The sequence below is a fragment of the Microtus pennsylvanicus genome, chromosome 21 (genome assembly GCF_037038515.1).
Source record: "Microtus pennsylvanicus isolate mMicPen1 chromosome 21, mMicPen1.hap1, whole genome shotgun sequence".
NCBI lineage: Eukaryota > Metazoa > Chordata > Mammalia > Rodentia > Cricetidae > Microtus > Microtus pennsylvanicus.
The window spans coordinates 7,682,985-7,709,109 of NC_134599.1; positions in this window are offsets into that span (position 1 = coordinate 7,682,985).

The window sequence follows — 26,125 nt, forward strand, 5'->3', positions numbered from 1 at the left end:
TATGATGCTGCTTTTAAACCTTTACTTCCTTCCTAAACCTGGATGGAGTGGGGGAGGACCTTAAACTTCCCACAGGGCAGGGAACCCTTGACTGCTCTTTGGACTGGAGGGGGGAGGGGATGGGGGGAGGAGAGTGAGGGGAGGGGGAGGGAAATGGGAGGAGGGGAGGAGGTGGAAATTTTTAAGTAAAAACAAAAAAAAATAAAAAATAAAAAAAGAAAGATTAAGAACTGAAAGTGTGGATTTGTCCCATTTAGCTGTTCCCCTATCTATTCTTTGGTGATTCCTCTTTAGTGAGTCACCAAGCACAATGAAATACACTTTGTTGAATGATTCATGTAGAGTTTACCATTCACTTCGGCAATTAAAAGATAAACGAAAATTCAAGTACAGTTGCCAAGACAAAACAACAAAAAACAGACAGCAAAGAATATCCTAAAAGGGTTATGTGTGTGTGCGGGGGTTCAATTTCTCTAAATTTGAATCTTTTCTAAAATGGATTTCTTATAATAATTCAATAATAACCAAACTGCTAATGTGTCCTTAAACATAACAAAAACAAGGAGGCAAAAATTGGTATTGAGTCATGTTCAAGACAGTATCTTATTTAGCTTCCCTCAAGCTGTTGAGAAGGTGTGTCTGTGTGTTGGTTCCCCGGTGAGGCTGTCAGCCCGGGAAGCACACAGCCGATGCCAGCACCCTTCTCCTGTCTGACACAAGAGAGCCTCAGATGGTAAGTGGGAATTAGGTAGGAAGAGCGAAAGGAGGGGCCTGCGTTTCCCCTCAAATCCCCAACTGTCACCAGTGTGTTTCTCCTCTTCCCTTAAATGGAGAAAGCGCTACACAGCATCGGCATCCATTGGATGATGCCTCTAAATGCCTCTAAAGTTGACATCCAACACTCCTTTGTTTAAGGTCTGCATGCCTTTGTGTCTCTGAGGCCCTGCCAATGCCTCTACCACATTCCATCTGTTCATTTTGGGTGACTGCAAACCCCCTCCAGCATTCTCGGTGTTGGTTATGTTATGGTGTGCTGTCGGATTACAGGTCTTAATGATTCTTTGCGACTTCTCCAGATGCGCAGATTGCATTGGGGGCTTCAGCCCCAGGTGTGCTCTGTCTGCCTCTACAGTACCTCAGTGAAGGCTGTAGTCTTCCTCTGGAACAAGTTCCAGCTGAGAGGAGAATGCTGCTCTCTGCTTCAGTCACGTGACACTGCCGCAGTCAAGGGCATTCCGCGGTTTGGACACTAAAGCTGATACTTGATTGTCATGTTCGTTTGCGTATTTATTTAGGGGACTGAATCCAGGGCCTTGTACATGCTGAGCATGTGCTCAGCCACCGGGCTACACGCACAGTCCTTTAAGCCTAACACTGAAATGGGAGGAAAAGCTGCTCCCGGTCCTGACCTTTGGGAACCATTGTGGGAGCTTCAAATATCTTGGCACCCCATGAAGTAATTGCCTTTTCCTTTGAATTTCAAGGGTGACTCAGTGACCCAAAGTGGCCCTTGGGTTAAGTTTCAGGATGACATGTGATGTTTAAAATGTTCTTGCCTGTAGGGTGAGCAGCCTGGTCCCCTGAATCCTTTTCTCTTTTGTGCTCAGGAACTGAAGTAATTACTCCCTTTTTCAGACAATGCATAAGTCTTTTTAGGCAGCCTTTCTATCTGAGGAGGGACTAAAGCAGCCTTCAGAAATGAGATGTGCTAGAAATTGCTATCAAAATTGTTAGAGATGCAAAATAGTCCCATGTGGAGTAGAAGGAAGCCAAACACGCCCCAGTGCAGGCCTTACCAGAAGAATCATCTTCCAGCATGGACTGTGATGGCCACAAAAAATATAGAGAGGGGTGCTTGAAAGATAAAAGATTTGTTTCATATTGGTATGGTGCAGACAAATTTCCACCAATGGTGTTGAAGGCTTGGTTGCCCACCTGTGGATTTATTGGGAGGTAGCAGAGGTGGGGCCTGGTAGAAGGCCATTAGCTTCTGGGGGTGTTCCCTTGAAGGATACGCTGAGGAGTTCCCAGTGCATGGGGGGCACAGAGCTGGTCTGTGTAGGAAGAGATTTGAGCCAGGAGCAGAGCAGCACCCTGCTGTTTGAGAACCCTGGGAGAGCTTGACAGCATTGCAGATGCCCCGTGGAGACCCTGTCCCTCTGCCTCTCATATACGCAACATCCTAGGTGTCTTCAAGTAAGTGACATTATGAATGCCCCAGCTTCGTAAATCAGCCACATTGGACTCATTCCACTCATTGCTCTAAATGTGTGCAAGAGTCCCTTTGAACTATGTCATACATTCTTGGGGGGTCTAGGTGGGGAATAGAGACTGAGGGGATGAAACGACAGTGGTTTCTGAGCTAATGGATGGGGGCTAGGACCAGGGCTCAATTTTTGTGACATGAAGTCCCATGGCTGAGAGACCTGAATAGTTTGGGGCCTATTAGTTCTTGTTGCCAGGTGTTTCCAGTTTGCCAAGCAACATGATATGCCCCCACTTCCTGCCTGTTGTGTTGCAAGGGAGTCTGTGGGTATCATCCTGGTCAATGATTAGCAGATGTCTATCACTTGCAGGTAAAAGTGACTCCCTGTCTGCCCAGATCCTTTGGCGCTCTTGCCTCCTTACCCCCGAGACTGAAATGCTCAGATCTGGCTTCTTCCTCAGTCTCCTTAGGTCCTAGAATAGACAGACATGGAGCACAGATCCTAGCCATAGCACGAGAGAAGGAAGGACTTCCACTGCTGTGCGCCAACGGGAGTTTGAGTTGTTTGCTCTGGCAGAACACAGGCCAGCTTGACTGACACCAATGGTGAAGGGTGGGCAATCCAGGCAAAAGAGCGGGGTGGGGGGGGAGAGACAGAGCAAAGGGAAGCAGGGGATAGCTCTAAGGAAATTCCTAAGGAGGTTGCAGAGCCTCATGCATGACTGGGATCATGTAGGACAGATAGGCTTTGAAGACAGCTAACATTTAGAGCCCATGGATGGGAGAATGGAAGTCTCTTTGGTTTGAAGGTAATAAATCTGGCATCGATATTTATTATTTTTAAAAGTTAACATGTAAAGTATGGGCTTCATCATTGCATTTTCATAAATGCTGTGCTTTCTTTGATCTTTCCCCACCCTCTCCCCTCACCTCTGTCCTTCCTGCTGCTTCTCCCCCTCCACCTAGTAGCCCCCCTCTGCTTCCATGTTACCTATGTTCTATTATCCTCACTCCCTTCACTAACAATCCATTTTCTTTGTCATTTTTCTAGTTTCACAACTTATATCCATACCAGTCCACAGATACGTATATGTGCGAACACTAAAATGCATTCTCAAGAGGAAAAGTCTGCCATCTTTGTCTTTCCGGGGTTAGTTCCCAGTTCCATTCATTTTCCTGCAAATGTCATGGTTTATTTCTCTTTTTTCTGAATGAAAACTACAGTATGCATGTATACCATCCTTTCTTTATCCATTCATCTGTCGATAGACAGCTAGACAGTTCCATTTCCTGGCTTTTGTGAACCATGCAACAGTGAGCATAGATGTGCAAATCCCTCTGCAGTAAGACTCACAGTTCTTTGACTGTGCTGTGCTTAGGAGTCATTTCTTTTCTTTAGAAAATGGAAATATCTCCCGAACAAATATTAAAAGCAAATATATTGATTATAAAAATTTATGACACACAAAATTATAAAGAAAAAAATCTGAATTAACACAATTCTACCATAAGAACAATGGTTTTATTGTTTCCGTCCTCACAAAACAGAGACAGATGACCACCTACTAGAGACGTATGAGAGCTATTTGAGGCATGTTTTTAAGCTACTGAGTATTCAGCAGGCCATAGATTAGGGGTTGCAGTATAAACATTGATGAATACCATGGGCCAGTGAGGAAACTTCCCATGTGTAAAGGGGAAGTGGACAACACAGGAGAGGATGGATTAGGAAGCTATAGGCAGAAACAGCCATTGTGACCCAAGGGTCAATAATACTCAGAGAAGAAAAGGAAGCTAAGCAAAGGGATGAAGATGGAGGCTAGAGAGCCATGCCAAGAGTGAAGAGGAGTAAGGAGGACCTGTGGGGAGGGAGAAGAGAATGAGGAGAAGCACACAAGTGGTCCCCTAAACTAACACACCATACTGGAAATTATTTGTAATTAAACTATTTATCTTGATAAAAGATTTAAGTTAACAAAATAATGGGCTTAATTATGACATTTCCATATACATATGCCATTATACTTTGTACTCCTCCCCTGCCGCACCACCCTCCCCCACTGCACCGCCTTCCCCCATCTTTCTTGACGTCTCTTGCTAGCCCCCCTTCCTCCCTTTCCTGCTTTCAGGTTGCAGAGGTGTATGTACCCCATCCCCATGCACATATATGTATACGCATACATGTACCATATACTTTTGCACACATACACACACATACATACACATATGCACTGGAAAGTGTAGCACGAATAATAAAAACCCAGGGACAGATATTGGGATTCAACCTGAAGATCAGACAAGCAAAGCAGCCAACCACTGGCTCTTACTTCTACCTCAAACTGAAATGGTGATCCCACCTCCACAAATCCTCAGAATGAGGCTGAGCCTGAGGCCTGTTTCCCCCCAATTTATAATCCTCTCTAGGGCTGGGATTAAAGACATGCACTGCTACCACCAGGCTTCTATGGCTAACTAGTGTGGCTACTGGGATTAAAGGTGTGTGCCACCACTGCCTGGTCTGTATGGCTGATGGGTGTTTTATTCGCTGATCTTCAGGGAAACTTTATTTATTAAAATACAAATGAAATATCACTATGAGAGAGAGAGAGAATTCAAAAATCAAAATTAAAAAACCACAAGGTGATTTAGGAGGGTATTGAATATTTGTGTGTGACCTTGGTTGTGGTAATGATAGCACAAGTGTTTGCATTTGTTCAAACCAACTATACCCACCCAATGTGAGATTCCTTGTCAAGCATGCCTTAATCAAGGATGTTAATTTTGCTTTAGTAGAAAGCCATTGGTTCGTTGAATTATGTTTTGCATCGTCAGGTAGAGGTATACTTTAGAGCGGAAAAGCTAAAGCAGTATGGTGATTTAAAAAAGATGTTCCTACAGCCTTGGGCATTTGAATACTAGGTCCCTACTCAGTGGCATAGGTTAAGGAGGTGGGGCCTGCTGGAGAAGTTACATCACTGCTGGCAAGCTTTGAGGTTTCAAAGTCATGCACTATTCCCAGTTTGCTTTCTCTCCTTTGTGCTTATGGTTCAAGACCTGAGCCCTTAGCTTGCTGTTCCCACCACCATGCCTTCACCCACGGACTCTAGCCCTCTGTAAGACAAGGCCCACAGGAACCTTTCTTTCTCTAAGTCACCTCTGTTGTGGGGTTTTAGCACCGCAATAAGAAGGTACTAATGTGTGCAGTGACAGGCAAAGAAGGTACACAGGGAGCATGGGATGAATGATGAATTGTTTCAGTATTCTTACTAAAGCAGGAAACGAGAACATCCCTTGGGAAAAGAAAGGGGATGTTAAAGACTAAAGACTGAGTAACTATTGTGGGGAGTGAGCCTGGGAGACCAGAGAAATGAGCACAGATGGGGTGGAGCTTCATGGAAAGCTTACTGTGGCCTGAAGGAGAAAGCAGGGAAATCTTTGCCTACACATGGGGACGGGCATTAGAGACATAGTGAGAATCAGGGAGACCCCTGAACCATAGAATAAAATTGGGGACTTTTAGAACCATTATAAAATGGAGATCTTTCTAATTTAATTTCTTAGCCCAGGCAGTTGAGGCTCTGAGAGTATAGACTGGAGCCATTTATCAGATGACAGCAAATTGGGACTGGAGACAGTATGGTAGAGTTTAGTGGCGAGCGATAGAAATGGACTCTGACTCACTCCTACCCAGAGAATATGCTAGATATAGAATCTTGGAAGCAAGGACCCAGGTGGCCTTGCTGGAACCAAGTGAGCTATTTGTTCTTGTTATTTTTTCTTCACTCGATTTTTGGGAGAAAGGAGTAGGCTAGGATTTAAAGGACAACTTGATAGGTATCTCATCAAGACTACTTGAGATATGAAAGAGGCATTTTTTTTTCTCAAAGTGATGCCATTCTCAGAAGACAGATTTCTATGGAGGAGTGGGACTAAGAGGTATCCTGTCCACGGTAGCAGCGCCACAATAGTGCAAGGTAGCCATGTCATCACGACTCGGGAAGCAGAAACCCCACTTTAAATATCTGCAGCCAAGTACCTGATAACTGTCCATTCCTGTCTTTCTCCATGTGTAAAGGATATACACCAGAGACTGGAATCAATGTATGTTAAGTGAAGGGGTCTAACGAAAAGATGATTTTAATGGTCCATTGTTAGAGATCCTGGATGCATGCTGTTCCCACCACACCATATGGACACCATACTGGACTGGAGTCAGGTCACTTCTAACTGCTATTCTCCTTCTGACTGCTGTTTCTCATATTGATTTTTATCAGGCATTCGCTCCTTCAACCTGCAAGATAGCCAGTACAGGCTAAAACCAACCTCCAGTAAATAGTAACAATATTTTTTGAGCCCGTATTAGAGGCAATTCCCCAGATAGCCACTACTGAGGGGTAACTTGTACTGAGGAAACACAGGTCTTAGAGTCTGAAGCTCTAGGTTCTTTCTAACCCTGGCCCTGGCTCTTGTTTCTTCATTGATTTGGGTAAATTAGTTAACAACTGTGAGTGTCCACTTCCTCATCTGTAAACTGGAAATGATGGCACTGCCTACATGAAGTGACGTAGGAGAGTGAGCTGTAGAACAATACGCAGATGGGAGGCATCCTCATCCTGGTATCGCTACTCCACAGCTGCAAACGATTCTTTCAAGTCCTCCACAGGAGCAGGGGCTGCCTGTGCTCGCGCATCCCAGCTAGATGTATTCCCGGGTTTTTTAGTCTTTCCGTTGTTTATTTTTCTCAATCAGAGTCTCTCTGTAGCCTAGACAAGCCTTGAACTTATCACTTCTTTTAAGTGCTTGGGTTACAGATACGCCCCATCACAACTGGTTAGGTCTGACACTTTTGATGGTCTCTATGGCCAAAAAGGCAGTGCCCAGGATTCTGACTTTCTGTCCTATAGTCAAACTCATGTAAGAATGTCAGTGGACCTACATCCAGTCCTTTCTTGTTCTCTTTTCTGTATGTTATACTGCATCCACATGTATATTTGTTTACATCTATCATCTATCTATCTATCTATCATCTATCTATCTATCTATCTATCTATCTATCTATCTATCTATCATCTATCTATCTATCTATCTATCTATCTATCTATCTATCATCTATCTATCTATCTATCTATCTATCTATCTATCTATCTATCTATCATCTGTCTATCTATCTATCCATCATCTATCTATCCATCTATTTATCTGTCTATGGGAACAACATCAATTCCATTTAATGCTATGCCAGTCCAGTTTAACAGAATAATGGTAGTAATTTAATTTCTCCCCTACGGCCTATGATCTGCTAATTACAGATTCTTGACCCTGTTCATAGTGTCAGGTATGAATTTCAACTTGTGGAATGGGCTTTAAATCCAATCAGAAGTGATTGGTTCCTCCCATGATACTTGTGTAATGAATGTAAGTAATGAAAGATGATATGCAGCTAATTGCTTTTCTGTTTCTAGCTCTGTCAAGGACTTCTTATTTTTTGGAAGTGGATAGTGCATAAAATATATTTGATAGTAAAAGTATAAAACCCATTGTGAAGCTCCACAGTTTCTGCTCCTAATGGCTATCCTTGCAGATGCTCATTGAGTTGTATAGTCTTTGGGTCTGGTTAATTTTGGTGTGATTTTTTTTATTTGCAAAATAAATATTTTTTATTATTAAAAACAAAAGGTTAAAAATCAAGAAACAACACGATTAAAAATGGGTACAGACTTCAACAGAGAGTACTTGAAATATGAAACACTAGTGACTGAGAAACACTTAAAGATATGTTCAACATCCTTAGTCATCAAAAAATGCAAATTAAAAGTGCTATGAGATTTTATCTTACATCTGTGAATGGCCATAATCAATAAAACAAATGACATCTGAGGCTGATGAGAATATAGTGTAAGGGAGGAAAAAAGAAAAAAAAAGAATGTTAGTGTAAGGTTTGGGAATCAACACTAGGAGTTTGTGCTGAAATTCTGAATTTGAGTGGAATACATCTTTGATTCATTTCTACTAAAGGAGGGGTGATGGTCATGGTGTGAATTTAGGAGAGTCATAGCACCATTAGAGATCCATCTGTTTGTCAGATCTTAGGGAAGGGCTGGGTGATGCTCAAGTTGCTTCTGATATCTGAGCCATTTCTCATTTCTTTGAGGCACCTGCCATGGCGTGAGACTATCTGCTTGCTTCTTTTAAGTTGTTTTGATTATTATAGTCACTTGCAATAGCAACCAGAACAGTTTTGTTTACTGTTCTAGCTGGCCGATGCTTCACGTATAAAGACCCTTAACAGCAACTGTGTAACTCCTTCTGAGTAGGGAAGAGAAGCCATTTGGTAGTAGCAAGGAGCTATAATTTTCTGGAGGCTAACTATTTTTACATAGATAGTCTTTCTGGTATACATGGTGCTGCCTAGCAGTGATACTAATTTTATATTTTGAAAATACATTTTACAGAGTCACTGAACATACACCATATTTCTGTGATGCATTGATTTAAGAACAATTTTAATAATACGGACCTTGAAAATGCATATTTACACTCATGAATTCCCTAGACCCATTTGGCTGAGCACGTGTATGTCAGAGAACTTGACTTCTGCCTAGTCACATGGTGCATTTTTATATCTGGCATTTAATATATGTGTGAGCACTTGAGCTTGTACTGCTGTTTGGTCTGCAAAAGGGAAAAGTGAAACATAAATACATTGTCTTTGACCTTGAGATCATCAATTAAGCCCAAACAGGGTTAGAAAAGAAGCTTTTAGTTTCTTAAAGATATTATGATCGCTCAGAGCCCCGAAAGAGCAGAAGCCCAGACCAATTACAGCCCACTTTATGAGCCCCGGCAAGGGCATATATTTGATTCTTGTTGTTTGTCCTCACAGAGTCCTGATTTTTTTCATAAATTAAGACCAATCAGTCATGGGAACATGAAATTCCATTTATATTCTCAGATGACTAATGGCTTGGCTTTTGATTCTTGAGTTCAAACTCTGATGAAACAAAATAGTAGCTGTGTGGTGTTTGCAAATGGACGGTGTCGGATCTGGCTATGTGTACGGCCACAAGGGCTGACCCCGAGCCTGGCCTCCACCTGGAGTTTTCGAAAGGAAGTGAATAATAAATCTGACCACCCTGCCTTCCTAAGCCCCACTTCTAACCAGCAGTTGTGAACGTCTTGGGTTCAGGACTTGGCTAGCCTATGCGCAGGCTGTGCTTTCCCAGAGAAGGGAAAACGTCAATACCAAAGGCCTGACGGGACCTATCTGGTCCCTTGTAATGTGCATCCCTCTTTCCTAGACCCCTTAGTCCAGTGTCAACGCCTGAACAATGGGCTTCTTAATGTAATTGTGTGGGCTGATTCCAAACCTGGAAGATTCCAGATAGACTTTCAGAGAATAGGGAAACAGGAAATACGTGGTAAGAGAGAGAAAGTGGGGGGTGAGAGCAACCCAAGTTAGCATTATGGAGGAAGCTCTGAGCAGACCCCTACTGCTCGGCAGCTGTTATTTGAGGCAATAGCATTTGCCTCACACAGTAATAAGAGCTTCCTACAGCCTGGGTCCTCCAAGTTCAGCTGTTTCTTCTGCTCTTCCTCAGCGGAAACTTCCTCTAGGACAGGACAGAATGACAGGCTCGCAGAGCTGAAAACTGGCTAAGCAACACCGGCCAGTGCAATAAGTAGAAGAGCTTCAAGAATTCCATCCTGGTGTATAGCCTGAACTGGCGCCATCCTGTGATTGGGTTGGTGACTACCTAGGTGGGCATCGGAAAGCCTCCAGCCAGTGACTAATGGGGACAGACTCAGAGACCCATTGTCAAACACTGAGCCAAGCTCAGGGAGTCCTGCTGAGGAGGAGAGGAGGGATTGTAGGAGCTAAGGGGGTCAGGAACATCTCAGGAAAACCCACAGAAATGGCTAGCTTGTCTCTTGCAACCTTAACGTCTGAACCAATAACCAGTGAGCCTGCATGGGACTGATCCAGGCCCTCTGCATATATGTGACACTTGTGTAGCTTGGTCTATTTGTGGGACTCCTGGCAGTGAGAACAAGGGCTATCCCTGGTGCTTTGGCTGGCTTTTGGGAACCTACTGCTCATGCTGGATTGCCTTGTCAATCCTGAACACAGGGGGAGGTGCTTAGTCTTATGACAGCTTGATATGCTATGCTTTGCTGATGCCCATGGAAGGTCTGTCCCTTCTGAGTGAATGCAGAGGAAGGGTGGATTTGGTGGGGGGCAAAGAATGGCAATGGGTTTCTGATCCTACTGCACGTACTGGCTTTGTGGGAGCCTAGGCAGTTTGGATGCTCAACTTACTAGACCTGGATGGAGGTGGGGGTTCCTTGGACTTCCCACAGGACAGGGAACCCTGATTGCTTTTCGGGCTGGGGGGGACTTAATTCGGGGAGGGGGAGGGAAATGGGAGGCGGTGGCGGGGAAGAGACAGAAATCTTTAATAAATAAATAAATTTAAAAAAAAAAAGAAATAAGCCAAGCTAAGGCTGGGCATTCATAAGAAATAAAAAAAAAATAAAAAATAAAATAAAAAAAAGGGAAGGTATGGGGAGAGAGTGAGAGGAGAAGAAGGAGGAGAGGTTGCAATCGGTATATAAAATAAAGAATTAAATAAAACTTCCATCCTGGGTTTTGAAACACCCTAGCCTCTCAGATTAAATCACTGCAGCGTTGCAACTCTGAATCAGTTCTCCCACTTGTTTGTAAGGGATGTGTCGAGTGAAGGCATGCACTCTCTAGGCTAAAGCAGTGTGGGGGAGGAGGAAATGACACAGAGAGTCCACAATGGACGAAATCAATATTGTTGAGCTAATCCAACATGGACCTCCAGGGAGGATTTTCTAGCAGGGGAGAGGTGAATTAGACCTGCATTTCAGAAAGGTCATCCTGGAATAGAGATGGACTCAGCAGTAGAAGGATTATATCAGAGGCAAGAGGTGATTTGGACGGATACAGCTGCAGAAGGGATGACTGGGCGGAACAGCAAGACACTGGAGAGAGATTACAGGTTTAGTGACTCACTGGATGCGACAGCAGGAGAGAGGGGGAGCTGACTGAGTTGTCTAGTCACGATGCCACCGTCCAGATGATTGGCACGGGGGTGGATCCAGGGTAGGAGAAAGGACTCTGCTTCCGTGAGACTACAGGACATTTGGCAAAGCCCACAAGAAGTAGGAATAAAGATCTAGCACACAGAAAATGTGGATATGACAAAGATTCAGGAGTCACTGGAACAAAGGGAGATCAACCAACAGCCAAGGTGAAAACTGTCATCGCCATCATGGGGCTGGTTGGGCACACACATCTGCATTCCTGCCAACTGCTGTTTCTTTTCCTAGAGATCCCGAAAAAGGATTGTCAGCCAAGACAATCAATAGCACAAGCCAGATAGCTTCTCTGTGTGCAGATTCAACTAAGTCCATGCTGAGGTCAGCAGAGCCCTTCAGCAGTTGAGAACATCCTTAGCTCTCATCATAAAGTACACAACATTCTGTAAGCTGGCCCCATCTGAGGAATGACTGTCTTTGTGAAACTACTGCTGATTGGCCACTGTCTTTATTCTTCGAGGTGGTTACACCACACTACACCACGCTACTGCCGTCCTTCTGTCTCAAGGCTGTGCTGTGATTCCTATGCTGTGAGATGTCATGATTCAATGTTTGTGCGTCTTGGGGCATTTGGGGATAGGATGTGAAAGCATTCCTCAGTGCATCAACTTTCTGGGATTAGGAATGGCATCAAATTTTAAACAGCTCACCATTCCCAGCCATAATTACAAGTGAAATTTACCAATTACCAATTCTCTCTATCTTGGAATTAAAGGGTGTTCTAATTTGCTTTCTGTGTGTCCTAAGGTGCTAGGTTATATCCAAGTATACTTGACACATAGGTTGTATGAACCTGATGCCACTTAGGACCTGGGCACAGCACACAAAGGTGGCTCCCTGTGGTTTTCCATTGGAAAAGGCTTTGGTTAGTGCATAAGATTGCAAACCACACACTCATTAGGACGGTAGCTTTGTTTGGGACTAAAATTGCTACATCACAGGTCACCACACTGATGCAATGTAGGATACCTTCCTAAAGTCTGTAGAGTGTCTTGAATCCAAAGGGCCATTTGGGAAGGCCTTTCTGTGACATTATTCAGCAAGACAGCAACCTTGCATGTTTAGGAGCACAGCGGCCACTTCCAAGGCGAAGGCTGCAAGCTGCACAGGTGCACAGCCAGAGAGCCTGGGAAGAATGCTGCAGACGAGGCCCTGTGGAATATTCTCCATGTTTACTGCTTGGTCCCCTAAGGTTCCAAATATATTCATAGTGATGTAAATCCAAGCCACACGTCCCCAAACTTCAGAGATGTTTCTTCCAGGGGGTCCAGTTAGGAGCCTGTCAAGGGTGACCTTTCAAATAACACAAATAGCAGAGCTTGGAGTTCCTGGAAGCTCTTTCTTCAAAGGTTAAGAAAGAAACAGAAGACCTTGATCAATCTTCATCGACTAGAGAGCGTCTCATTTCAAGGGGACATTAGGACATCAGCTTGTCCTAACCTTTTCATTAACAGAAAGATGAAGCGACTTGTGAGGCACAGTCTAGACAGTGGCAGTGCCGGGACTGGAAATACAGGTGGCTCTTCTGAAGCCGCAGGCTTCCTGTTCCTCTTAACTCAATTGTGGCAGGGGGTACGATGGGGGCTATAGCTCATGCAGGGGTCTGTTGTGGAACTCTGTCCCTCCGGCATGACATGGCTAGTGCCATCTTGAAATAATAATGACTATGATTATTCCCAGAACACTCTCACAAGAATGACCCTTTAACGTCCTTTTGGGGAGGACATGGGAATCACAAGACAGCACGTGAGACCATCCCTCCCCAAGAATATACAAGCTGTCACCATTTCTGGAGGGGAACCTGATGCCAATTTCTTCCATGATGTATCTGTCCAGATATTGCCCACGCTCTAATAAGGCAACTCCTTACTCATGTTCCTGTAACTAACGCTAGTGGTCTACCAAGCTAGGTTGGTGGAATCATCTCTTGGTCTGTCATTGGTGCCTTCTGTAGGCTGAACAGACGCTGGCTCGTGTCTCCCCAGGAAGAGTTAACATAACAAGAAACTCAGTTACAGCTAGTTAGACCCTTGGGATGGGGAAAAGCCCTGTTGGATTTTCTGAGTGAGGACCTCATGTATTCACCAAGTGGAGATCAGTAGCTTGCTGTAGAGGTGCCATTCACTAGCTTTCCCTCAGAACACATCTTACAATTGCTACCATAAGACTGTTACAAATAGCACTGAATTGCTGTTCTGGCACCGTTGCCAAGGGCAGCATACAGTCTCCTGAACAGCTTCCCAGAGGGTGGTGTTGGGAAAGACAGGGTGGCAGGGCTGTCTGAGTATGAAGCGGTGGGCTGAGTCTTCAGGTGGGTGTGTAAAGCTCTCCCAGCGGGACAAAGCAACCCATGATTGTCCTCACTCAGTCACGACGTAGCTTCCCAGCAATTAACCCTAGGAAACACTCAGAGCAAGTCAAGGGAGACAAAGTCCTCCTCTTTCGTACGCAGTTTTTAGAAGTGCGTACTTGTATAACAAGTAAGAGTATTTTAACACACTGAAACTTGGTACCGTTCAGGGTCCTCTGAGAACCCTCTGGGACACCTTGAAGGCTATAGCATAGTGGCTCCCAGTGAGCCGCTTTCTTTCTTTCACTCTTTGTGGAAGTGGCTGAGTGTTTGTTTCTCACAATACCTTCCTCTTGACCTTTCCCGCCTGCTCAACTGCTGCCCTTGCGGGAGAACACCTGTGCCTCGTTCAAATGTGCTGCTTACTAACCTACTTAGGACAGCCCATCACTTATCATCACGGGAGCAGGATCCCTTAAAAGCCTGGGGCTTTTGTGCTCTATTTGTCACGAGACATCTGCCCAGATTGATGCTGTTTACAATGAGGGCGCTGACGCCCGTGAGTCATTTGTACCAGTCCAGAGCGTGAGGGAGGCTGACTCTCAGGGACTCAAGCACCTTGGCCTGATGTGTACCTGGACTTCTACAGATTCATACTGTTTGAATTCACAAACAGTACTGTCTTCCACAAGACGCATTTTCATTCCATCATCATCATCATCATCACAATAATAAAACCAAATGCTTTTATTTTGCTTTAGATTTTGAGATGTTTTGTGGAAATAATTATTTCAGATTTACTTAGAATTAATATCAGTGAAGAATAAAACTAATAATTACTTAGTGTCTGTCTTCTAGTCCCCAGCTGGTGTATACAGGCATCCTTCTCCCTATTTTTTCTTTGCCCTCGGCAGACATAACCCATCAATCATGACAAGCTTACACTGAACCTGAGCATGGCCCCACAATCCTCAGGGTAGCACTTCAGGGAGACCACTGTCAACTGACCTGAACCGAACGTAAGATTTGAAAATAAGATAGAATAGCTTTTGCTATTCTAGTAGTATCAGGCCTTTACTATTAATTTTATTGTATTTTTCTCACAATGAAGATTCAAACAGACCACATTATTCCTGAGAGCTGTGCGCTCTGAAACTAAGATTAAATAAGTTGTTATCTATATTCAGTTAGTCTAATGCAGACTCTGGGATAGATGTTTGCTGTTTGAGCTACGTTATGCATATTGGTACCTAGAGATAGGGTTTATGTTGCTTTTGGATTAAAGCTCATTACAAACACAGCAACCTCTTTATCCTTAGTTTGTCTGTCTATTCATTCCACAGATAGTTGGGTGGGGTTGTCATGGTGGCAGGCGTTAGAGAGCAAATAAACAGATATGATCCATACCCTCGAGGAACTTATGGGCTGTGTGGGATAGGCTGGTGTTAAATGAGGAACTTATGGGCTATGTGGGATAGGCTGGTGTTGAACTAAAAGACCCAGACACATGTGTAATTCAGTGAACTAAATTCAGTTGAACTAAAAGACCCAGGCACACGTGTATGAAACAGTGCAAGAAGGAAAAGCACAGAGAACTCTTGAAATTAACCAAGCAGAGCCTAAGTTCTCCTGAGTGTTCCCTGGCTACATCTCTAAATCTACGATGTTTAAGATGATCACTAGGAATTAGTGAGGAGAAAAGTGGGGAGCAGCATTAGGGAAGAGGGAAGAGGGGATAGCGTGTGAGAAGACACTGGGTCAGGAGGCTTTGCTTTGGTTGAAGGATCTTGCTTGTCTCTCTAGGAGTCTTGTCCTTTAGTAAAGGAAAAAGGGATAAAATGTCTGAGAACTACATTTTACAGGTGTTGCCAAATAGCAGTGAAGATTGCTACCTTGGCGAACACAAAATCCTTTTAAAAGACTTCTCTAACTGCTGCTTTGGTGTCTGAGGATTTAATCAACCATGGCTAGGAAAACAAAAAAACCATACTTTTACAATTGCATTTGCAACTAAATGCACAGGTTTTCCCCTGTCGTTCTGCTCCTTTTGAGTTAGATGTCTTTGAAAATGTCATAGATGTACACCCTGCATTCTGATTATTCTTATGCCCCATCCTCTCTTATGTCCCATCTACCTCTGTCCAGACCCCTTCTTCCTTACTGGGTCCTTTCCCATGCATGCCTCTTTTTTTTTTATTTTTCTGGCCCACTGGATTTAACCAGGGCCATCTGTGTGACCATGGGGTTGGAACTGTCCACTGGAGCTTGGTGGACTCCACAGTGGGGACACACTGATGACACTGACTCCTCTCCCAGACTCTTTCAGTAGCTAATAGATCAGCAGGAAGGGGTGGGCCTCACGAGTCCTGCTCTTATCCGGGACTGATGGTTGACAAGACCAGTCTTGCACTGCCCACTGCATGTAACCACGGCTGCTGATTGCAATGGCTATGTCATTCCCTGAAGACAGCACAAGAGCAGAGCTATATTGTGAGCCAGGCTGTATGCCTCACCTTTTCTGTAACACAGTAAGACATATGAATTTGGTCTTTGTCCACCCCATTCCCGTAGTACAGCTCTCGAGTCTTCTGAAGTTTCTTGAGTGATAGGTGAGAGCATCTACCAAATGCTCTTAAGTCTTTGGGGGATTTTCTGAGTGCCAGGAACATCTTTGGTTTTAATGGTTGTCTTTGGGTGGGCTTCAAAAGGGGGCCTGGTCACCAGGAAGACCGAGCCATGGTTTTCAAAAAGAAATCTGGAACTTTCAGCCTAAGCTCATTCTCTAAGCCACCATGTCTATGTGAGGAGAATTCCATACGAGTCCTGAGAGCTTTCAGGCTGGTGGGCAAATTCACATACTGGGAAGCAAGAATACTGCAAACCTGGGATGCTTCCTGAGAAGACAGCATACACGTGCAGATAGGAACCCATGATGGATCAAAGTAATGAATGCACGTGCCATCCCAAGATGGTGATAACTTAGGAAAACCACAACCCTGGAGATTTCTGCCCAGCCTGCAGGCAGATCCCCAGGTCTCAGGAAACCACCTCTGGGGAGTGTGGTCCTCTCCAGGCAGCCCAACTTGTCTGATCTCTCCCCCAGCAGCTTTACTCCTATAAAGCTGGGAAGGCAGTTTTAAACATCTTCTGAGTTCCAACTTTCACATCCATGTGACATTTTGTTTACCTCTTGTGTCTCATAAGCCTCCCACTCCTTCCTGAGGGGGTGTTTTAGTTTGGAGGAAACTTCTAGATAACAGGAGCCCTTGCAAACCCTAAAATATGTACCTTTCAGTTCATCGTCTTTAAAATAAAGTGGTAGGTATAAATGAGTTCAGTGAGCTATCACAGGAAGTTGTCAAACGTGGGGAAGAGGCTATGGAAATCTCTAATCTGTAGCCAAGTTGGAGAGAAGAGTGTGTCCTACGTATTCAATACTGACAAATGACACTTTGAGTTGGGGAGGGGGTCTTATAGGATTGAACCCTTAACCTGAGGGGTGTGTTCTAACTCTGGGGAGTCAGCATCAGAAATGAATTATGTTTTATGGTAGCTAATTTGTGCCTGCAGGGTATCGGAGCCTTGCTTGCTATGAAAACATACACTTGGTGTAACCAGTGTGAGTTGGGATATCCTTTTCTCTATTGACGCTTGGTAAATGTCATTCCCCAAGGTTCACAGAAAGTGATCGCATGCAGGCTGTGCACAGCCTCAGTCTTTTGTGTGTGCACTCTACTGGATGTGCGACATGGATTTAGGCAGCATCTCTCTTCCCTCTCCAGCCTAAAAATCATGAGGGATGAATCGGTGCCCTCAGAAAAATGAGAAGACCTGTCAATCAATAACATTTTAGTGTGGGATAATAATAGGCCAACTCTTCAGCAAATTGTAGTTTAAAAATGTTCACTTAACACAGACGCTAGACATTTGCCAAAGAGTGGATGATAGCATATCCGGAATAAAATTCAGGACAGAAAAAAAGAAAAAAAAACAGAAGAAAATCACAGGTGCAACTAGAACGCATGCCTTTAGTGATGAAATAGTTGATAAATAAAGAACATTAAGTGGGCTGAGTAAAATATAGATAATTTACTTAATCAGATAAGTGATGAAGGGTAACGGACAGACCATAGATAAAACAGAGCCTATGCACTAAGAATTGGGAGTAAAGCCACTTACAGAATTTAGTGTGGCAACGAAATCAGCGAAGTAGGTGTCAGAAAACACATTCACCATATAGCAGCTATTCCAGCTGATGTTTATATCCAGAGATATACATCATCCTTGAAGGTGACCCCTGCACACTCCTGGACCCCAAATTTGGTGCAAGCTATGCCCAAACACCTGTATTCACAGAGATCCTTTATTAAGCAGAGAAGAAAAGTTAAAGTGGCTGCTCTCTGACTCTGGCAGAAAAGCAGCAGCAAATGACCTTGTGGGTGTGATTTTTAAGAGGAGCAAAACGGAAGGGAGGTCCATGTGAGAACAGTGGTATATTCTGATGGAGCATGTTAATTAGCTGAGCCAAAGGGACTTTTGATTCTTAGACTTTAATATTTTGATAGCTGGACATTGGTAGTCAGCTTCAGGAGGCAGAAGTGATCAAATAAGGGAATAGATCTTGGTGTCTAGCTTTAAGAATATAATCTAATGGTTTTTTAGCAAGACTCTAAACTCTAGTGTTGGACAGATTGTCTAGAAGGTTGTATCATCTGTGGGCTGTGTTCAAAGTCCATCTCCTCACTGGGTGTGGGAACACAAGACAGCGTCCCTTGCCCCTCTCTCGGAAAAGTCAGCTAGCTGTTCTGCGGCCCAATGCAGGCTATGTAAACACTAACTCCAAGAACTGCTGTCTTGTCTTGGACAGCAGTAATCCACCGTAATCAAAGAGTGGAGTTGTCTAGGTCTGCATTATGAATGTGGCTGAGTGGTGACCTGAGCGGTATGTAGGTATCAGGTAGCTGCAGACTCTGTGGAGCTCTATCGTAGCCAGAATGTATGAAATTTAATGCTTGAAAATGCCAATTTTTGGCAACGTCCTGACTCCTGGACATCAGGAGGAAGGGAACACTGAACATAAATTTCCCACCCAGGAAATCACAAATATCTGGGAATCCTGGTTCTGGATGGGTAGAGACTATTAATAATGACATCCCTTGACTCACACTCTCATGAATCAAGCCCCTGCTGGGAGCACCCCTCTTGAATACTGTGCATACTAGTTTTTATTGTTTTGGGTCTGAGGTTGATTGAAATTTAATCAAATTAAGACATTTAATGGATTGCTTATTTTGTTTCTTGGAAGCAGTATTACTCACCCCTTTAAACTTGTGTTCCCTTTGATAATTATAAAACTCACTTCTTCCTACATCCCTGATGGCATCTGAACCATTGTTTATCACAGTCACACAGAAGTTCATACAATGAAAGAGTGGAGATTGCTTGTTAGACCTAAATTATTTTGGAACGTTGAATGCCCATTTTGACCCTATTCCAAATATTATGACTTAGGTCCTTGGCTGTGGGTCTCTTTGCACCCTGTGAACAGGGTCACTAACAGTCCACTCCAATGAGAACTTAATAAAATGTTCCTATGTGTCTTCTCTGACTGAGTTACAGGTAATGTTTCACAGATGTAAGCTCAGGGCTGTCTCCGGGAGCTGCTTTCTGATCGATGGGCAGTGTCTTGAGAATAAAGCTTAATGTAGAATCTCACTCTGGGCATTATTCCAATGTCAAGAAAGCATGAAAAAACATAGTCCATCACTGCTTTTATCCGTCTTCATAAATATTCTCACCTTGGCAGTACTAGAACAAGACAGAGCCTGCAATGCTGTCCCCTGTTCCGAGTGGTCCATGTGAAGACACCAAGGGACAAGCAAGAAGGGGTCATAAAAATCATCTTAGTGATCTCTTTGAATAATGTGGAAATCATGGCAAAAGATACACTTATATGTCACATCTCCCTGACAGTCTATCAGTGTTCCCAGGGACTCCAAGGTACAGCAGTGACACTTCATTGTGCTTATTAACAGACATGCAGTGAATGACTGGACTGCTGGACCCTTCCAGTTCACTGGCTTTTTGACATCATAGCAGTTTTGAAGGCAGAGCCATGTCCACTTCTGGGTCATATTCTAGATTGACTGATGGATATGGCTTAGAGGAAAATTATCACGCTGTAAGTCTTCAAGGCTCCTGCATGCAATGTCCCTCTTTCCAGATGGCAGGGAGTGGTGTTTGTTCAGCACTGTGTCCGTGTGAGATGGTTGCACAGAGGTGCATTGTCGATGCGTGTGAGAACGTGTCTCCCCTCTTTCTTCTTTGCTTTTGTGTTTCCCTTCCTTCCTTCGTTGGGGTGATGCAAGGCTCAGATGTGGAAGCTCCCTGGGGAAAAGCATGTGCCTGTTCACTTCAGCAGCGTCCAGTGAGTGGAAGGAAACACCACGCTCTGCTGACGCACTGGGAGGAGACAGAACGGGTTGTGAAAGGCTCATCTGCATCATTGATCCTTCAGACTTCCCTGCTGCCCTTGTAACTTAATGTTCTGGGCAGTCCAGTTTCTAATTTGTCAGCAAGGACAATAAATTGTTAATGATTGTTGGCCTCTCCCTATTCTTAGGTTATTGCCTAACACAAAGAGACAGGTTCATTCAATTTGGGAAATGTTAAGAGGATGCCCAAACCATGTTCTGAGCAAATAAAGGAAGGGCTTTTTCAAATGACTGTATCATTCTTCCCACAATCAAATTCCCACTGTCCCTGTTTGTGTGGGTGAATTAAAAGATGATCGAGACCGTAAATGTATTTATTAACCTAATTAAATAGTATCTGGATAAAAGGAAAGGCGAGCCCCTCCATCAATGAATGTCCATGATAAAAGCTAACGAACACTTAGAAAATGAGTTTTAACGCTTGGTTTCCATTATTTGGACAGTAGAGGTTTTCTGAGATTCGTCGGTTCCTGTGAGTATGTTCAGCTCATCTTTCACTTTACTGGTATAGATTTTAGTATTTACAATATCTCTGTTCCTGGTGGTGTTGTCTCTCAGCCCCGCCCCCATTTGTGTGTCCTGTTGCTCTCGACTGAGTCCTTCCATGGAGAATGAGGGAAATCTGAGTAGGGGAACTGACATCAGATATTTTGGAGTCCTCTGAGCAATTAACCTTGTAGCAAAAGGAATATTTAAAATAATTGCCTGTAGGTGGGTTGCCCAAGAGGCAGCATTTAGATTGTTAACAATGCTCCCTCTTGACTCTGATGTTGAAGATATTGTGTTTTTTATAGTTCCTTCTATAGGGACTATGAGGTTAAGATCGTCTACAATCTTCTAGAAGGAGACTGTTCTCCTCTCCTGACGAACTTACTTTATTTTGTAAAGAACTTATTTGTATAGCTATTTAATCTTTTTAAAATAAGAACTTACTAATAGCTCATTTTGTGCTTTGATTTTGCTGGAAATGTTGCTTGTAATGCTTTAACAAACATTTTAAAATTTGATTTTAACTTTATGTGTATGAGTGTTTTAAACTGCAGGTATATTTCTGCATCATGTTGTTCTGTCTGGTGCTCGAGGAGGCCAGAAAAAGGTACTGGAGACCTTGGAATTGGAGTTACAGACAACTCTGAGCTGCCATGTGGGTGTTGGGAATCAAACCTGGGTCCTCTGCAAGAGCAGCCAGTGCTTTTAGTCTCTGAGCCATTTCTCCAGCTCACAGCTTTAACATTAGCAGAATGGTCTGGCAATAGCAAAGATATTCAGCAGATTAATTATCTTTTCTATACAGTGGGGTCATGTCACACACACACACACTCACACACATTCACACACACACCATATGCACCTGTCCTCCTTCCTCTTTCTTTGGAATATATATATATATTCCAAATACATATATATATACACATATATACATGTATACTATATGTATACATATATATGTATATATATATATACACATATAATTTATGTCTTTGTCCTCTAGAAGGGGTTTTCTATGGGATTCGGTTCTTTTTCTACTGTTTCAGGCCAATAGCAATTTTTCGTGCTTGCTCTTGCTCTTTCTGAGTTCTCTTATCTATAATACGCATGACAGTAGTTGAATTATTTGTAACTGTATTTCCTCATAGATTATTTGATATGGGCATTAGTCAAAGGGACTTTAAAAACTCACTGCATTTGATTTAGTATTATAAATTACAGAAAATAATATTAAAGACATTTTAGTGGGCATGGAAGGCATCAGACAAGGTTTTGGCAGGTTGAGCCAAGCGACTGGGCTGTAATGAAGCTTCCTTGTCCTGACAGCCATGTAAATAATACCTGGGTTCAACAATGGAATACATTTCTATTATAGATGACACAAAGAGATGCTTCTTTGCTCCCCAGCATCATTTTGAATCTGTTCCTTGTCCTCTTAGTGTCTGGTTCAGCTCTGATTGTTCAGGTGTTTGATGAATCCGATGGAAATTTCTCCCTGTATCACTGCAGGAAGTGAGTTAAAGACTGGAGCCCAATGTGCAGAGGCAGCTGCAGAACCTCTGGTGACTCACGGGCTAATTGTGGCTTTGTCATTTTGGTGTTGAGCGTTGGTAAACTAAGCTGACAAAGTCAGCTGCTTCAAGGGCTGAGTGAGCTTAGCGGAGCGTTCTCGTCACTTCGGCACCAAGAGCGTGGATTTCTCACCGGATGCCCCTTCCCCTGCAGTCTTCTAAACTCTGCTTCCTTCCATGTGTGATGAGGCCAGGAAAGGTTGGCATGCCTTATTTCCCTCCTCGGAGGGGAAATGGCAAATGTCTCCATGGTTCTTCCCAAGAGGATCTTGCACGATACTCTGCTAACACAAGCACCTGTTCTTCCACTGTTTCTCGATCTCACCCAGGTCGGCATTGAGGTTTCAGGCTATAGTTGCCACTCTCTTGAGCTCTATGTGCATCCCCTCCCATTCACTTTTGCTATGTCTGACGTTCACTCTCTTGTCCTGAAAGCTGTGATAAACAGTAAGTATTTTACCAAAGACTTTGGAGGAGATAGGTTGGGTGCCGAGAATCGCCCACAGCAACGCACGACCATAAATAACCATAATGCCCACTGTCTCTCCATGATGCTTCCTTTGTGGAGCCGAAGCCCCACGCCTGCCATTCCCGCCACCTTCCTTCATGCATCTTTCTCAGGTTGGTGCCCCTCCAGGTACTTCTTTTGCAACGTCCTCCCTAAATCTCCCCATTTTGCTTTTTCCAGTTAAAGAATTAACCTCTCCTTGGGCTTCTCCAAACTGCAGACATATGCCTGCTTCAGCCTAAAGACAGGAGCAAGAGAGCAGTCCTCCTAAGTACTCCCCAATCAGAGTCTGAGGAAGAGCAAACAAATGGACATGTGATTTAACCATTGCCTTCACGATCTGTGATTTAACCATTGCCTTCACGATCTGTGATTTAACCATTGCCTTCACGATCTGTGATTTAATCATTGCCTTCACGATCTGTGATTTAACCATTGCCTTCTAAACATTTATTCTACACACTTTCTGACATTCTGAAAGGTCTTTAGCTTCTTGTTCCGTTGTAAGAGCAAATGTTTCCCTCCTTCTCTAGGCAGATGACACGTCATTATTTACAAACCACAGATGATTCAAATCCGTTCTATCCCCCTCCTCTGCCTCCATCTCCGTCTCCCCTCCTGGCTTCCAGGCTAAGTCCATTTCACGCATATTCTCTCCCTTCCTTCCCTTCCTCTCCCCTCAATCTGTTATTTTCTTTTTTATGTGGTAGGAGTCGCGAGCCCTCCTCGCTCGGCAGTTATGATTGCGGGGCTCTGCACCTGCTCAGGTGAATGAAGGGGAGAAATGCTGAAGCAAGTCCTTATGCTAACTAATACTTTAGTCTCCTTCTCCCTTTGCCACTCAGAGGAACCACCCCTCAAGCAAGTGCATCAAACAGTTCCTATTCAAGTTCCTCGTGAAGTCAAAAGAGCTCTTCGCTTCTCGGCTCATGTTAGAGCATGCGGCGGTTTCTGAAGAGATGAATGGATGCTCAGCTCTCACGGAAAGAGAGAAAGAAAGAAATGAGGAAATCAGGAGAAAGTGCAGACACAGAAGGTTTCATTAGGAAGTGGCCTAGCCCCCCTCCCCCCGCCATGGTATAAACTTGAGGGGTGCTAAGACTAAAGGCAAACTTGTTTTAAAGCAGAATCCCAGGCTTTTTCAGACCCAGGCCAGTTGGCCTTGGTGAGTTCCCGATAGAACATCCCCATTGTCTCAGTGTGTGGGTGCACCCCTCGCAGTCCTGAGTTCCTTGCTCGTGCTCCCTCTCCTTCTGTTCCTGATTTGGACCTTGAGATTTATGTCCGGTGCTCCAATGTGGGTCTCTGTCTCTGTCTCCTTTCATTGCCTGATGAAGGTTAATATTCAGGAGGATGCCTATATGTTTTTCTTTGGGTTCTCCTTCTTATTTAGCTTCTCTAGGATCACTAATTATAGGCTCAATGTGGGATAAAACCGGACTCGCTGAACATAGAGGACAATGAGGACTACTGAGAACTCAAGAACAATGGCAATGGGTTTTTGATCCTACTGCACGTACTGGCTTTGTGGGAGCCTAGGCAGTTTGGATGCTCACCTTACTAGACCTGGATGAAGGTGGGTGGTCCTTGGACTTCACACAGGGCAGGGAACCCTGATTGCTCTCTGAGCTGACGAGGGAGGGGGACTTGATTGGGGGAGAGGGAGGGAAATGGGAGGCGGTGGCGGGGAAGAGACAGAAATCTTTAATAAATAAATTAGTTAATTAATTAAAAAATAAAGCAAAATATAAAAGCAGAATCCCAATGCTCTCCATGTCCCCTTCCAGTTTCCAAAGTCATCTTCCACTCCACTTAGATTTTTCAGCCATTTTTCCTTCTCTGATGGGAAAAGCACTCTTGCTAGACTGCAGTCAATTACTATGTAAATTTCACTGAAGGAACAGCCTCTTCTCTCTCCTGTGTTCTGCTGCTCTTATCCTTTCTTCCCACCCTCCTTCTCCCTGTTGCCTTCAGAGATGGTTCCCACGGACCACCCTTGCGGTCAGCTGTTACATCACTTAAATCTACCGAAGGGTCCTTGGTTCCTGTTTTCTTTCTCACGATTATTGCTATTTCTGATAGAAGGATTGATTGTGGTGCAGAGAAGTGTGGAATTTCAGTCTTTCCCATGTTCCCTGCACCTCCTCTATACCAAGCTTACAACTTGGCTCATATTTTTGGGGGTATAAGACCATACATCGCAGGTGGTGATCTCATGAGCTCCCAGAAGGAAACACATTATGGGGATGGGTTGTCTGCTTCAAGGTTAAAAACCAAGGACGGTTGCCTAGATCCAGGGATTCTTTAGCGATAGCAAATGATATTTTAATTCATTTTCCTCTCATGTATTAGCCAGAGGACTTCTATATAGGTATTAGTCTGTGGTAAAAGTCAGGAAGATAACTTCATCTCTTACGGGTTAGGGAAGCTAAACCTTTTTTTCTTTCAACTAATGAACGGTGAGCTCATTAGAGGAACAGCAGCCTCTAAGGGCAGTAGTCTTAGGCAGCCGTCTGCTCAAACCAGAGCTGGAAACCAGGATTTGAGGGTACAGAAAATACTAGCCAAGGGTGTGAGGGAGGGGCCTGGAAAGCAAGGCAGCCCATGTGGGGCACGCTATTAATCTGGCAATAGGTGATGGCTGTGACGACTGCCCTGCAGACTCTAGGGCCAAACAAGGATGCTGTTGGGCTGTTTAGTGACAGCCTGCTCCTTTTGCCTTCCTATGGGGCTCTGGAGGCCACAGAATTCCTGGCAAAGCAAAGAAGGTGCTATAAGTTGTCCGTCAGGCCACGGTCCCTGAGAGATGTGGTTGAGGTACTGGCCAAAGCAGCAACTGCCCATCCTTCCTCCACCTTCCTCCGCACGTTAAGTTTACCTTATTCTACCTTGGATACTTCAAAGTGGTAGTTACTAAGAGTTTGAAAGGAGAAAACTGCAGGATGAGCCTCAGTGAGACATCCCCTCCCCGTCCCCTGCTGTTACCGTTGGTCTTCAGAGGGCAGCTGCCCTTACTCCCGCCCCCATCATCCATCCTAAGTTCCCTATCACCTGAATGGCCTGACTCATAACCAGTAATGAAATTCAGGCCTCCACTTGAGGGATCACTACACTCGTCCACGTTGCCCTACCTGGGCTAGGATTGTGTAGTTGGCATTTCTTGTATTCACCAGCAAGTTTCAGGGGGCTTCCTGGCACCAAAGAAGGCCATGCCACTTCCATGACGCAGCTGAAGTCTTAACTCTTCATGAAGATGCATGGTCAACAGAATCCTTCCTGTGCCTTATGGAAGAAATGCCTCACGTTTTAGAGGGTCTGACCACCTCCATCTGCGTCTTGCCAAACCTCGGTTCAATCCTGGCTGCACCTTGAGATGGAGTAGGGGAGGGACTTCACTTGAAGCACCTCCAAGACAATAATTGCACCCTAACTCATTCCCTTTTC